The sequence below is a fragment of the Ostrea edulis genome, chromosome 10 (assembly GCF_947568905.1).
Source record: "Ostrea edulis chromosome 10, xbOstEdul1.1, whole genome shotgun sequence".
In the NCBI taxonomy this organism is placed as follows: domain Eukaryota; kingdom Metazoa; phylum Mollusca; class Bivalvia; order Ostreida; family Ostreidae; genus Ostrea; species Ostrea edulis.
The window spans coordinates 33,965,199-33,982,834 of record NC_079173.1 but is presented as its reverse complement, the minus strand read 5'-3'; positions in this window follow the sequence as shown (position 1 = coordinate 33,982,834).

Below are 17,636 nucleotides of genomic sequence, written 5' to 3'. Positions count from 1 at the left end.
AATGATTCAAACACTGGGTCAGAATGCATTGCTGGCCAAAACTGACCTAAAGAATGTTTTTCGCTTGCTGCCGATATACCCAGGTGACTTTGACTTGCTAGACATAAAATGCAACAACAAGTATTATTTCGACAAGTGTTTGCCATTTGGCTCCAAATTATCTTGTGCTCTTTCAATCGTTTTAGCTCTTTTTTACATTGGTGGTTACCAAAAATCACAGAATTCCCTTATAATCCATTACTTAGGTGACTTTTTGTTTGGCGGCAGGTCAGGGGAAACAACATGTAATGTTCACTACGTATGATATATTCATCTTTAGATACGAGGCACTGATAGCTTAGTGGTAAAGTACCCTATTCACTACGTAAAAGGTACCGGGTTCAACCCTCACAGTAACCGATTATCTTTCCCTTTTCGTCAATTATTTTACATACACATTTTTTTCCTTCAAGTTATTGTTTGTGTATATATATATTTACATTTTATTTAAAGATAATATTTCATATGCACAGACTCATTTGTTTTAGTGCTTACCATCCAGCTCTTGACAATCAGAATTCATTTAAAAAAAATATATTTACATACATAAACATATCAAAGAAAATATTTAGGGTCTGTATGTAGTTTGTAAGGAATTCCATTTTACTGTCAAACAATTCATAGTGTTAATTATAAATCTTCATATCAATCAATAAGACTAAGTGCCCACTTGAATCTTAACATGTTTTATTTGACTACGGATTATTAGATATCTCTATTACTATCGATACATGCGTTCTTGAATGTGCATTTCTAATGATAATATATAAGGATATCACAAAGAAAATCATTTAGCTAATGTATATTTCTTTAAATGGGTGGGAATGGGGGGGTTGTGACTCATATCTGTACCTTCTCCATCCAGAAAGGAGTGGACGAAAAGCCCAAAATTGCATAAAATAGACCATTTGAGCTATTCTATGATGTTTTCTTTACAAACTACTTTTGACTACGGATTACTCCGATTACCTGACCAAGATATGGGCTTATCGCGGGCTGCGACTGTTAACGTTCGTTACCTTTACTTGTTTAAGCTTACATCCTTAATACTCGATACTACTTTGAAAAGAGGGGGCATAACCCAATATATTTTACTTTGGATTGTAAAGATAGTTTATGAATGTGAAAATAACGGGGAATGTACGCTGTCAAACAAGATACCAATGGGCCACATTGCTCCGCTGAGCCATCTTAGATCTACCTTTGTTCAAGGTCATTCAAGGTCATTGGGTCAAACAACATAACAAGGTCTCTGTACAAAATATGAAAGCCCTACCTTAAATAGTTCGTGATATATTAAGTAGATCAGGTTTTTTTTTTCAAAAGTAGGTCAAACTGAAAGATCGAAAGATCAAACACCATAGTGTCACAAGGTTTTGCCAAAGAATCTATACACAAAATATGAAAGCCCTACCTAAATAGTTCCGGATATACTTAATAGGTTATGTTTTCTAAAAAGTTGGCTAAACTAAGAGTTCAAAGTCACAAGATCAAAGGACATGATATGAAATGAGAAGTCTTGCCATAAGAAATTTATATAAGATATGAAAGATCAATCTTAAATAGCTCAGGACATATTGTATAGGTCAGAATTTAATGAAAAGAAGGTCAAACCTCCAGGACGATGTCATAAGATCACACACCATGGTCTCACATGAAAGGTCTTCCTGTAAAGGATGTATATACAAAATATAAAAGTTTTACCTTAAATAGTTCAAAAGAGTTTAAATGATTTTTATACCCCCCGCAACAAGTTGTGTGTGGGGGGGGGGGGTATACTGGAATCGGGTTGTCCGTCTGTCTGTCCGTCCGTCCGTCCGTCTGTAGACACAATGGTTTCCGGGCTCTAAAGCATTATCCTTTTCACCTACCGTCACCATATCATACATATGGACTACCCATGGGATGAAGATGTTCCCTATTGATTTTGGGGTCAAAAGGTCAAAGGTCACGCGAACTGGACATCGAAGTAGCAATATGGTTCAGTTTGTCATGCCATTTGTTTTTTACACTCAGAAAAGAGGTAGTTTATACCTATTACCAACACCCTTTGGGAGATTGGGGTAAGCGGGGGTATTCTTAGTGAGCATTGCTCACAGTACCTCTTGTTCCTAAATATATTAGCATATAAAACTTTGATCCCCTATTGTGACTCCATCCTAAGCCCCGGAGACCATGATTTGAACAAACTTGAATCTATTCTATGTAAGGAAGCTGTCTAAATTACCACTTTTCTGACCCAGTGATTCTTGAGAAGATTGTTAAAAGTTTTCCCCATATATCTAAATGTAAACTTTGATCCCCTATTGTGGCCTCACTCCAACCCCGGGGAACATGATTTGAACAAATTAGAATCTACTCTTTATTAGGGAACTTTCAAGTTTTCAACTTTTTTGACGCATTGGTTCTTAAGAAGAAAATTTTAAAACATTATCCCAATATATTCACATGTAAAACTTTGATTCCCTATTGTGACCCCACCCTACCTCTGGGGTCATAATTTTAGTAAATTTGAATCTGCACTATGCCAGAAAGCCTTCGTGTAAATTTAAATTTTCTGGCCAACTGGTTCTTGAGAGATTTTTAAATGACCCCATTCAATTTTCTATTTTTGTGATTACCTTCCCTTTTAAGGGGCTTGCCCCTTCATTTGAACAAACTTGAAATTTCTTTACCCAAGGATGCTTTGTGCCAAGTTTGGTTGAAATTGGCCTGGCAGTTCCGGAGAGGAAGTTGAAAATGTGAAAAGTTTACTGACAGACAGACAGATGGACGGACGGACGGACGCCAGACAAAAAGTTATCCGAAAAACTCACTTGAGCCTACAGCTCAGGTGAGCTAAAAAGGGAAAGCTCTCTAGTTCTACGTGCTTCCATTCGTTGTATAAATACATGTATATTTACAAATGTATATTCTCGATAAAATCATCTGCATCTAGGTTGGCTGATTTGTTCCTCAAATATCGAGTTAGCTCGAAAATGTTGCCAAACCATTGTGGTATATTAAAACAATAAAATCTGAATTTATTCATAACAATGGAAAATAAGTATTTTTCTTGAATAGAAAAAAAAAAACAAATCGTCACCTATTCATTTGTTCGCAGATAGAAATAAACATTTTCTTGTCATCTTTACGACGAATAATATTGTTACGAAATATATGTAGTCATCATAAAATAATCGTGAGTAAGCCAGATATTATATAAATTAAATTTTGCGACGAATTTTGATAATTTACAATCGTTATGATTAAATTTTGGAATGAACAGGCCCATAACATTTCCATAAATACTATATGTAACTCGTTATAACGAGATACATATAATTAACTCGTTATAACGAGATACTAACTCGTTGTAACGAGATACTAATTCTTTATAACGAGATATTAACTCGTTATAACGAGATACTAATTCGTTATGACGAGATAGTTAACTCGTTATAACGATATACTAACTCGTTATAACGAGATACTAACTGGTTATAAGGGAATACTAATTCGTTATAACTAGAAAATTAACCCGTTATAACGAGATACTAATACGATACAATGAGATTACTAACTCGTTATAACGAGTTCGGATATTTTTTTTTACTCTTTTAAAATGAGGTTAGCGAGTTTTCGTACATTTCTACATTATTTTCATAAAATCATCTAAAGTCAATATAAATTAACTTTTACAATATTAATGACACAGATGTTTACAGTTTTTATGATTCATCATGTTTCTGCAATTGTTGACCAACGTTTTAGAAATCGTAAATGTCTAGATGTTTTGTAGTAAGTGTTTTAGATTTTGATTAGAGCATAAATTAGTTCAAAATGATTTTTCAAATAAAAGACATGTAGGATAAAACATAATCTCGGCTGAGATTCGGCTTGGCTGAATATTTGGACTGACGCCTTCACCGAATCTCGGAGCAGTCCTTCATAATTCATGTCTGGAAATTTACTTTCAGCTTCAGCCAGTTCTAGCAATTAATGTGCACTTTGGTGACACTGCTGTTTGCTTCAATTAAGTGATTTGACTGTTAAACTAACTCTCTATCACTATTAATGCTGTATTACTTACCATTTAGGTATAAAAATCCCAAAATGAAAACAGGCACTACATTTTCCGTTCAAATGAAGATTTTCATGGCACAACATTTTATCTCCTGGAATTGAAGAGTTCCTATAGTCTGCTTTATCTAGTTACTGATACATCGTATCTCTACATACCTACTGACATTTAGCTAATTAAAAAACCTATAGGAACTCTTCAATTTTGGGAGATAAAATATTGCGCCATAGAAGTCTTCATTTGAACGGAAAATTAGTGAAGGTTTATTTTATGGAATTTACATATTGAGACAGTAAGTAATACAACATTAATAGTGATAGAGAGTTAGTTTAACAGTCAAATCACATATTTGAAGCGAACAGCAGTGTCACCTAAGTGCACATTAATTGCTAGAACTGGCTGAAGATGAAGGACTGCTCCGAGATTCGGTGAAGGCGTCAGTCCAAATATTCAGCCAAGCCGAATCTCAGCCGAGATTAGGTAAAACACAAAAGGTGATAAATTATCTATACATTGTTTTAGCATAAGAATTTCCTTGAAAATGTTGAATGTATTTACAGTTTTGTTTTTCTGAAGATATACGTTTTAAAAGAGCATGGAAATACATTCTCTTTATACCCGGAACTATAATGCCAATCTCTTGTCACTCGAGCAACCTACAACGTACGTCGTTGACCAGCCTCACCGGAGTTGTTGATATTAAGGTGAATTTCAAAATGTAAAAATAGTTTTTAACCAAACATTTTTCTTCAATCTATCAATTGCCCACCCACTCCAAACTATCCAGCCAAAAATACTTGCAAGTTAAACACGCCAATCAGTGCAAAATATTCTATAAAGCCCGGCCTAACAAGTTGTTTACAATCACCTGACGAAATCTTAATGAATTACGTTAATAATAAACGGACTTTCGATCCCGACCCAAACTGTTGTGCCTAGTATCACGCATTTACATAGAGATATTGGATGTAAACACATACACATGGTAATGTTAGATATAAATAAATATCATAATTATCAGAACATGACAGAAACCTGTACTTTTTGAATAGTTTGCAAGTAAATGAAATCATAAAAACACGAAAATATATTATTTTCCCAACATTTTTCACAATCTTCACATATTTTTTTCGAACACAATCAAAACTTTAAAAAAAATATTGATTAAAAATCATTTAGTAGCATGTCCTTTATCAATTTAATTATGAAACTTTTTTTGAAAGTGTTTGCTGTGTCGAGAAAAATGGTCTTAAATTTGTAATGTTTTTCCATTAGAAAACCCTTTCCTTAACTACAGCAACGGTTACCATGGTAGCACATAACAAATACTCATTGTGACAACAGAAATTCGCAGACAGTAGCCTTCTTTATTTTATATAAGCCATTTGAAAATGTATGATATTGTCATTTAACAAACAAGTGTGTTCTATTTTTAGTAACAGCTCTGTGAAGATGCTTCATATGAATAAAATAATATCACCGAATGATTTCCTATAAACAATGTTACTATGATATATTATATATAAGTATTGGCTCAATCCCTGACGGTCGACTTTTCACCCTCTGCCTGATTTTTATGTGTACTTAGATTATCTTTAAATACAGATATCAGATTCTAACTTGAACTGGTGATGCTGTTGTAAATAACTTCATCAGGTGAAATACACCTTGTGTTTCTGAATTGTCAGTACACACGCTGTTTAGCTGTTTGCCGCCATTTTTAGCAATGTCAAATTAGAAGTAGAACAGATTTTGAAGCAGACACCTTGTAAACGTGTTCCCATAATTTTTACTTAAATCTACAGTACTGTAAATTCCATAGTAATTACTAATAGATATTTAAATCCAACAAAATATGTAGCAGTAATACGTTGTAAAACAATGATCTGGAAAATAATTTTGATAGAACAGTATCCATAAAAAATCTAGAATCTTTGGATAGTATCTTACGATTTTCTGTGCGAGATACTTATTTCTCATATGGTGTAGAAGCTCATAATTTGCTAGTAAAAATAAACAAGAGAAATCGAGAGAACGATGACGTATATCTCTGTTATTGTCAGAACCTGTGGCTTGACATTTGGCATGCAAGTAGTTACAACATTCTATACATGGAGACCGGTAAATTACGCATACCGCACCTAGTTTCTGATTTTTGAAGGCATTTGAAGCGAGTGGGTAGTTTTTTTTTTTTATCTGGGTCAGAGTTAGACCCCTTTCTATATTTACGGTATCACAGAGTTCGGACCCAAACGGGCTTAGCTCCTGTGGTAAGCCCATGGTCCTCTTGGTTTTTCGTGATTTTATGGGTCATTTGCTCTAAACTCTAATATAGACCTTTACTAAGAATAGCTTACGCAATCAATATCCTTATTATAGGTGTTCAGACCTGGTCAAATAGAAGTACGCAATTCTTTGTACGTTATACTGTCTTCACTTATTCTGAAATTTGCATGATTTTGTCGTAGAGTTAAATGCCCTTCATATTTAGTCCAGTACCTCTAATAGCCGTGATTTTATCATCTGACTCCGAACTTCAGGAATATCATCTGAAGCCAGCGGCCCAGACCGGAGTCTGCGCAGTTCATTATAATGACTGACGAACAAAACACCTCCATCATAGATAGCTTTGTCCAATCAGTACCTATATATGGATTGAGATACATACTGATGATAAGCAGTAGTTTGCATGAATTCATTATTGCGGGTTTGGCAAGGACGCTAAAGATGGTATTGTGGCAGCAATGAAAGAATGATTAAAAATAGATATTTCCGAACTATGAACTATTAGAGAAGTTCTTTTTTTGTGTGATGGAAGACTCAACACTTCATAGCCCTTTCTCTCAAAATACATCAGAGGAACATTCCGACAATATTAGAAATAAAGCGTGGGGTTGGGGAATCGTTCTAGGACTGATCCTACTTTTTTCTCTAGTCACAAATGCTTGGATAGTATCGGTAGCTCTGTGGAGAAATAGACTAGCATCAGAGATAATGCGTCTTTGTATGGTCGTCCTGAGTTTTTCTGATGTTTTCCATCTGGTCCTTGTACAGTTACCACAGCTTGTTGAGATTGCTTACCGTTGGAGTTTTGGAAGGATATATTGCAAGATATTTAAAATGGAAATGTCAAGCTTGATGAACTTTTCCGTTTTCGTCCACATGGCCATAGCATATTTCAGGTAAAATAAATATTGCCGTAAATAGTAAATTTATATAATGTCTTGCAAATAATTAACTGGCTTGAATACTTTCATTAACCTGGTCATACATATGCCAAGGTGTTTGGAATAAATGTCTTCTGCTTTTTCTATTTTAGGTATACAAGCATAACAGGTGTCCCCGGGGAGAGACAAAACACGAGATTCTGGTATATTCTTTGTGTAGTAATGTTGATTTACTCCCACGTTTCATCTGTTCCTCTATTACTTTGGGAAGAACCATTAAACGAAGAGTGTGGTACGTCGCAAGAAAATCGCGAGAATCTGTTTGTTTACCAGGTGGTAAATAGATCTGCACATGGGATCTTCCCCACAATCTGGATAGCCACTCTCTACATAGCCGCTATTGTCAAATTCAACAGGCTGTCAAACAATGCAAGTATTCATGAAATCTTTGTCTGAAAATGCTGTCGTATATAGAAATATCAAAAGGACTTGTACAGTTGTTCAGTACTTTCACTAAATAGTATCTTACAAAGCGCCCGTGAACGTGTACTAGTATCATCGGATGGTTCAAAACGACTTTATTCTACAGATATTGATAACTTTTGCATCAATTATATGTAATTGATTGATTGAAAATGCAGGAAAAAAGTCTCGGAGGAGCTTTACGCAAAATAAACTTCCAGTTTTAAAAACGTAGAAAAAAATTCGAAAGGTTAAGCGTCAAAAGGTTTTAAACATTTCTACGGTCTATTTGGTGGGGGTTTTTTTGGTTTGTTTTTTTACATGATGTCCATTATGTACGCCATTAGTAATCATTGATTTTCATTCGTCTTTAAGGTCGACAGAATATCTTCCACAGCAAGAAAAACAAGAAAATTAGTGAAGATATGTGCCTTCACAGCAGGAGCATTTGTTCTGACGAAATTTCCAATCAGCGCCGTTTACCCATTATTTCTTAAATATCCAGATAATACGAAACTACGGATTGTATCGGCTTTTCTTTATTGTGTGTATGTGACTGGACCTACCATCAATTTCATCATATATATTGCCCTATGGAAAAAATTTCGAATGGAATCTAAAGAGGTAAGTTCATAAAGAGATGGAGGAAAACAAATATTAAACTGGTGGTAATCAGAGAGATATCTAGTATCAAACTGGTTGAATACAGAGATATCTAGTATCAAACTGGTGGCATACAGAGAGATATCTAGTATCAAACTGGTGGCATACAGAGAGATATCTAGTATTAAACTGGTGGCATACAGATAGATATCTAGTATCAAACTGGTGGCATACAGAGAGATATCTAGTATTAAACTGGTGGCATACAGAGAGATATCTAGTATCAAACTGGTGGCATACAGACACATATATAGTATTAAACTGGTGGAATACAGAGATATCTAGTATTAATAGTCATTTAGATGTACTATTGTATTGTTTATTGTCAGACCAAGAACCATACAGTTCATAGGTATAAAGTATATACAACAACAAATTATACAATGAAATGATAACAGAACATAATATATCATACTGATGTACATGGACAGGATAGATACTGAGGATAATCTTATAATAACTGAGATCTAACAGATGGACATTTATATAGGTATTTACCAAGTTTACATAATTCCGTAATATTTCCAGTTGATAATAGTTGGACAAGCTTGAAATTGGAGGGGTGTTTATAATGATATTTCTTTAAATACTGTTTCTACAATCATCATAAAAAGGACATACTAATATAAAATGATATTCATCTTCAATACTCTCTGAACATAATTTACATTTTCTTTCGTTTCACGGAAGACTTGCTAAATCTACCGATTCGATTTTTAATCTATGTGAGGGTAATCGGTATTTACTAATATTTTGAACATACATATTTAGAACAGATTTTGTACATGTACATGTAAAATACAATTGTAATTTAAAACCTTCATTGACATATTTATATAAGTTACATTTTGGTGACGTCTCAAAAACACTATTAATTTCTTGCATAAACACATCCTGTAGTCTTTGTTTTACTTCATATAAAAAATTATTTTCATTTATATCATAAGTACAATTCCATACATATCCAAATCCTAAAGAATATAATAAATTTCTTGCATATGTCAACCAACAAGTAAAAGAATTTGAGTCACAAACATCTAACATTTCCTGATAAAGTATACGACACTATACGACATATCTGGTATGCTCATGAAACTTTCCTTTGTTAGTCACAAGACATTATTTCAGGAAGTGCTGAGTATGTTAGGACCACTCTTACATATAAGATATTCTTAAGTATGTTAAACTAAAACTTGTAAAACTTATACGGTACCAATTCTGATGCACCAGATGCCCACTTCGACAAATAATGTCTCTTCAGTGATGCTTAAGCGGAAATTTTGGAAATTCGAAATGACAAAAAAATTTGTAACAGCTAAAAGAAAAACTAGAGTGCCAAAAAAAAAAAAACTGGAGCCAAATTCGTCCAAGGATCAGAGCTATGCATGAGGGAGATATCATCCCTAATTTTGAAATGAATTTCTAAATTTTATCCCAGCAAGTAAACATACATCCGTATTTTCAAGCTAGTAACGAAGTAGTTAGCTACTGGGCTGTAGAGACCCTCGGGATCTTAGCATTATCATAGTTGTCATCTTAAAGTAGTTCATAGAATTTATATACATGTATATAAGTAGAATGACAAGTCTTTTACCGCGAATTAGACACCGTACAAAGATGCTTTGTATTAGCAAACCAAGAAGCATTGACCTATAACGTAATAAAGCAATTCCACTTACCTTTCTTTTACAGATGGCATTAGCACTTGTATCATGTCCCTTCAAACAAACGACGGCGTCCAAAACAAAAGAGGAAGACACAATATGCTCCAGTCAACGAGAAGGCATTTCACAAATTTCAAATCCACTTTCAGTTTGAATGTGACGTCTACAGAGAGAACGAGGGAGGTGATCGTCCACCCTTATGTACACACGTGTACAGGAGAAATAGACATGGAGATAGGATACACTATACCTTTTCACTGAACAGCTCCATACGACTGCCACGTGCATCAACTGATATGGAAGTCATTCATTTCTCGACTATATGTAATTAATCTACATAGAATTCAGAGGAATATTCGTATAAATAAATTAGTTTTACATGTAGTGCATGACATGATAATTTTGCGTGCTCTTGTGAATTATCGAAATGAATCATGGAAATTTAAGCGACGATAAAACTTCTCAATACCAAATGTTTTGAAACATTTGCTATTTACCCAATATTATAGGGTTATCGAACTCACAAGTACGCGTATTTTTACACCCAATCAGGCCAATATTCACTAATATAAGTTCAGTAACTCCTTTCGTGTATAGCTAGACACTATTTCAATTGTTTTATGTTGATTATTTCGTCCAGCATACATTATGACCCCTGGGTCGAGGCCCCTGCTAGTGGACTGTTAGTCCCCGAGGGTCTCTACAGCCCAGTAGCTAAGTACTTCGTTACTAGCTTGAAAATACGGATGTATATTTAATTGCTGTTATAAAATTTAGAAATTCATTTCAAAATTAAGGATTGTCTCCCTCATGCATAGCTCTTATCCTTGGACAAATTTGGCTCCACTTTTTTGGCACGCTGTTTTTGGCTATATTTAGCTCTAAAACTTCATAGTTATTTCGGATTTCAAACATTTCGGTTGAGCATCACTGAAGAGACATTATTTGTCGAAATGCGCATCTGGTGCATCTAAATTGGTACCGTATAAGTTGTACATTATGAGCACTGATACATAAATGAATGTGTGGAATATCATAACATTTACACGTGTTTTCCACACGCATCTAATTGTATTGATTACATGTAATGATAGTGAAATGTTTCATATTGTGAATAATATTTGTTGGTCCTTAACTGTAAATCATGGTGGAAACATTACAAGAATTGATTGATGGTCAATAGATAGAACATCGATCAAAACTTACCAAAAAATAAGTGTTTGCCGTCTTTGTTATCAGCTTTACAGCAAGAGTACAGTAATGGTGAATTTGTATGCAGAATGTCTCGGTGTGAATCTATGGAAGGTTTGCGTTAAAATGCTCCAGTTTGTGCAGGCTAACATTGTCTATTTAGGAGCATTATATTGCTAAAGATTATTAGCTGTATAATATGATGATGCAAGCTTTTGCCTGGTATACGTAAGAAATCGTCAAGAATTCCGTCGAGGATGTACTCTGTTGTAAAATTATACAGTTTTCAATCTACAGACGTTTCATGCTCTCCGATAAATCGACATTTTCTGAGATCTGTAACTTCATCATTTAGTGGACTCGTGTTGTTTAGGAAATATTAAACAAATTTAAAAAGTGCCCGATGTCGCTATTTCCAAACTTAGATCCTAACGATTACGCCGGACATTCAAAACACGACAACGTACCGGTGTTTGTCTGCTACCTGTGGAATCCGGATAGGGCCACGTAGTTCACTATCGAGGTTTGGGGCGATGGTGCGATGATGCGATAACGCGATGCCGCTGGCGCGATGGCACGATTACGATGTAGCGTTATCGCATCATCGCCATCGTACCATCGCAGTATCGCACCATCGTCATCACATTATCGCGACATCGTCATCGCGCTATCGCGTCATCATCATCACACCATCGTCATCGCATTATCGCGTCATTGCACCGTCGACCCAAACCTCGATGGTGCGATAGTGAACTACGTGGCCCTATCCGGATTCCATAGCTACCTGATTGTTTCATACAATCTATTCTTATAAATTAACAAAGTCAATAAACTCCGAAACGCGTGCTCTAGAGTTACTGCTAGAACCGTTCATATTGTTCCATATGTGAAGTGAAGTTTCTAAGCTATGATATAATTTTTCGTTACTTGACTAGTAAATATCGTAAAATCAATAAAAACCCTACTTTCGTTTTCGATAAACTACCTTAAAATAGCAAAAATGAGAGTACAGTGGCGGACATTAGGTGGCGGATCTAGACCAGTTTTATTTTTATTTTTCTTAAATGACAACTTAAGAAAATACGATATGTAAATCTGTTGTTTATAGATGCTTGATTTTGATCTTACAGAAAAAATAAGTTGATATTTTATTGAATTAAAATATGCCTGTTAGTTTCTTCAATCAATGATTTTTGTCTTGAATCGGCCCCAATGGAAATTTCCAGAACAAAGCGCCCAGAACGAGACAACATCATGGAACCAATCTCACATTCTCGGGCCTTTCCGGCAAGCCGAGAAATTGCGATTGGTTTACAACTATTCTCTTTAGAGAAGTCAAGAGCATAGCCTTCATCGACTTCTCTTCGCGGTTTATGCTTCGACCGACGTCATGGACGTTTCGACTCAGATGTGCCTGGATTTACGCAATAGACAACTTGTTTTCAAACATTTAGTAGTAATGCACAAAACTGTCACAAGGAAATCAACACTTACTTGCTTTAAATGCAAGGTGAAGATAACGAACAGTGATCAATCTCATAACTCCTACAAGCAATACAAAATAGATAGTTGGGCAAACACGGACCCCTGGACACACCAGAGGTGGGATCAGGTGCCTAGGAGGAGTAAGCATCCCCGAGAGCATAGCCTTCATCGACTCTGTTTACGTCAGCCTGCTTTCTCTTAACTGGTCCCATATCGTGAAAGCTCCCAAGACCAGTTAACGTAAACCCGGGACAGGGGCATGTTGAAAATGAATTAAAAGCAAGTAAGTTTTGATTTCCTTGTGCATTTACACGTTTTCCAGAATCAAAACATGAATGCTTGCGAAGAGAAGTCGATGAAGGCTATGCTCTCGGGGATGCTTACTCCTCCTAGGCACCTGATCCCACCTCTGGTGTGTCCAAGGGTCCGTGTTTGCCCAACTATCTATTTTGTATTGCTTGTAGGAGTTATGAGATTGATCACTGTTCGTTATCTTCACCTTGCATTTAAAGCAAGTAAGTGTTGATTTCTTTGTGACAGTTTTGTGCATTGCTGTTAAATGTTTGAAAACAACTTGTCTATTGCGTAAATCCAGGCACATCTGAGTCGAAACGTCGGTCGAAGCATAAACCGCCACCGACTCGGGCATTTACAAGTTTTCCAGAATCAAAATATAAATGCTTGCGAAAAGAAGTCGATGAAGGCTATGCCTCTCGACTTCTCTAAAGAGAATAGTTTACAACATGAAACATAAAATTGTGTAAGTGTTCAGTGTTAGTTATACTTATAATAGTTTTGACTAGGCCCATATGTATGATTTTATGAAGATTTATAATTATATTACTTATATACATCTCATTCAACGAAGGGCGCCCCCTTCCCGATACCAACGATCTGACAGACTGACACATCTATGAATTTTTAGATACGATATTCATCTGATATTTTCAATGATCTTAATTTTTTCCGTGATTATAAAAGTCACTGTTACGACTTCTTGCAATAAATTATCAACAGTTAAGGATATGTACAAACACATGGATAAACACAAGAAAGTTTTTATTTTGGTTGAATATGTTTTGTAATGACACAGACACTATTCAATATGTCAGATATCGAAGGGTTCATGACTGTTCTGGGAAGTGTGTGCTTCATAACTTTAAAGTGAAAACATTTTACCGAAATTAGGTTGAACATTACCTGGCAATGTCCAAGAAATCAGGCCATTGTTTACAATAAAGCAGTTTTTTCTGTTTGCTATTCATACAGTGCATTGTGTTTTCGATTACTGCGTTCGACGAGAAGAAACCACACATATTCATGATTTTGCCCTTCAGAAATTGTCACAAAGGACAAACCTACCATTAGAAACACATTCGCAATAATGAGTCTCAAATTTTGAAATTATGAACGACCTTCATTTTGTCTTTGGTCAACTATACAGCATGACGGATTACGAATGCATTATTAAAATCTTTTTAGCCGAGTTACAACGAAGTTGAACTCGGCTATTGGTTTGGCGGGTGGGCGGGCGGGTGGGCGGGCGTCAACAATTGGTTTCCGGACGATAACTCAAAAAGTTTACAATCAAATCAAATGAAATTTTGATATATTGTTGGGTACCAGATAAGGAAGACCCCTATCGATTTTGGAGGAAAATGGTCAAAGGTCAAGGTCACAGTCACCGAAAATAGAATGAAAATTTCAGAAAAATTTGGTTTCCTGATGATAACTCAGAAAGTTTAAATCTGAATCAAATGAAACTTTGAGATATTGTTGGGTACCAAGTAAGGAAGGAAGGAAGACCCTATTGATTTTGGAGAAAAAATGTCAAAGGTCAAGGTCACAGTGACTGAATATAGAATGAAAATTTCAGAAATATTTGGTTTCCGGATGATAACTCAGAAAGTTTAAATCCGAATCAAATGAAACTTTGATATATTGTTGGTTATATCCTTTACATAATGTAAGTCCTCAATACAGCGGAGCAAAATTTTAAGAAATGGCAATCATGCTTATAGCGGTAATCTCCACTGAATATCTTCTGGGAGAAATGCACATTTCAGTAAAGCACGAGATTTTGTAGCATTTCTATTCAAAATTTAACAGACTATATATTTTCTTCGTTTAAACTTCAAATCATATAGCCGATGTTATATACATAAATTCAAAATATTGAATGGGCATTCAATATGTTGTAATTGACAAACTACCGGAGCTGCGAAAAATGATGTACACAGGTGCAGTATACATGTATTAACCCCACTCGGTAATTATCAAAATTATGATAATCAAAGCCAAAAGTTTAATTGGTGCCGTAAACAATTGGTGCTCCGTCTGTAAAGAAAAAATCAAATGGTAGTGAAACGGGGAATTCAAACATAACAATCCGAAATTTCGCTGCATTTAAGATGTCATGGGCGCAATCATATATAGTGAAGATTCAATCAATCACTTGTGTTATGTCTCTCTTTATAGATGTTCACAACAACATTGCGCAAAAATTCAGTACCTTAATAGGAAAAAAGATATGAAAACCGATGCATTCAAACAATGTTGATTTCAATCTTATTTTGGCTATGAAAAAAAAGAAACATGAAAAATTCAATTATATATTGCATGTAAAATGAAAAATAAAATTTTAGTGTTGAAAATGTAATAAAAAGCTTTATGTCTAAGACAATGCAATATGTAATTAATACACGGGTATCTATATATGGCCTTAAAAACTGTCGAAGTCCCGTGTTAAGGTAGGCAATAGCACGATAAAGAACCCTCTCTGTCTCTGCTGTTGGTCAAAAATTGGTGACATTGATACGTGACTAAACAATTCCCGAATTGAATGCAAAACATAATGAAAACAAAAACCTTACTAAACGTTGATTTGATATTAATTCTACTAATGAATATGAGCGAGATCAAAAGTAAATCCATTTTTTTTCTCGACAATAAGACATCAATGCTTGACAAAACAATGATGATAGTTTCCCTAGAGCGAACACCCAGATTATATTCATTAATTCCATGTTTTCCTGAACATCATTATTTAGTCTGTTATCCTTTATTGGCTTTAAGAACGAACATCTGAATAATTTGTGATAGCTAAATTGAGTTTGTTTACATTTCCAATGTTTTAGCCTTTGATATATTTGCCGATTTAAATAATATCATTTCATCATGAATGTGAACAATGTGTGTATAAATATAGTGCGACTATCTCAACGGCTAAAATTTCAGAAATGAAAGTAAAATGTGAAAGTAAAATAGGAATTTAGTTTTTATACGCCCGTCTTTAGGTATTATGGTACAGCAATGCCTGTACGTCCGTCCGTCCGTCTGTCCATCCGTCCGTTCGGGGTTTTCTCCTTATAATTTCATTTCCCTTTCACATAGCATGTTGAAACTTGCTGTGTAGCTTCTTTGTGGGTCACTCTAGATCATACTGCAATTTTGATCCATTTCTACCTTTTTTCCAGGAGTTTTTTCCCTTTATTTGGAAATAATTGTTATATGGAGGGTATATAATTTTTCCGCCCTACTCCTCCCACAGTTTTTAAGTGAGAGCCTTCTTATTATGCCCCCTTCAAAGAAGAGGGGCATATTGGTTTGCACCTGTCTGTCGGTCGGTTGGTAGGTCGGTCGGTAGACCACATGTCCGCTCAATATCTTGAGAACCATTCACTTGATGATAATGATATTTCATATGTGGGTTGGTTGTGAGTAGAAAAGGACCCCTATTGTTTTTCAGGTCAAAGGTCAAGGGTCAATCTACTCTGGACATAGGAATATAATGTCCGCTCAATATCTTGAGAACCCTTTGCTTGAAAAACATCAAACTTTACACACTGGTACATCCTAAGGAGTAGATGACCCCTATAAATTTTGAGGTCATATGGTCAAAGGTCAAACTGGACATAGGAATATACTGACTATTCAATGTCTAGAGAACCCTTTGCTTGACAGACATCAACTTGGTACACCAGTACATCTCCAGAAGAAGATGACCCCTATTGATTTTGAGGTCACATGGTCAAAGGTCAAGGGTCAAACTGAACATAGGAATATACTTCCCGTTCAATACCTTGAGAACCCTTTGCTTGACAGACATCAAACTTGGTACACTGGTACAACTTCAGGAGAAGATGACCCCTATTGATTTTGAGGTCACATGTTTAAAGGTCAAGGGTCAAACTGGACATTGGAATATACTGTCTGCTCAATATCTTGAAAACCCTTTGCTTGACAGACATCAAACTTGGTACAATGGTACATCGTCAGGAGAAAATGATCCCTATTGATTTTTAAGGTCACATGTTTAAAGGTCAAGGGTCAAACTGGACATTGGAATATACTGTCTGCTCAATATCTTGAGAACCCTTTGCTTGACAGACATCAAACTTGGTACACTGGTATGTCTTTAGGAGGCGATGACCCCTATTGATTTTGAGGTCACATGGTCAAAGGTCAAGGGTCAACCTGGACATTGGAATATACTGTCCGCTCAATATCTTGAGAACAACATCAAACTTATTAGTGGTGAATATTCAGGAGAAGATGACTCCTATTGATTTTGAGGTCACATGGTCAAAATTCAAATTGGACATAGTAATATACTGTTCACTTAATATCTTGATAACCCTTTTGCTTGACAGACATCAAACTTAATACACTGGTACATCTTCAGGAGAAGATGACTCATATTGATTTTGAGGTCAAAAGTCAGTTGTTGAACTGCACATAGTAATATATTGTCTCCTATATTTTAAGAATTATTTGCTTGATTGACACCAAACTTGGTACACTGGTACAGCATAAGGAGTAGATGACCCCTATTGATTTTTAGGTCACATGGTCAATTCACTCTTGACATAGGAAGATATTGTCTGCTCAATATTTTGAATT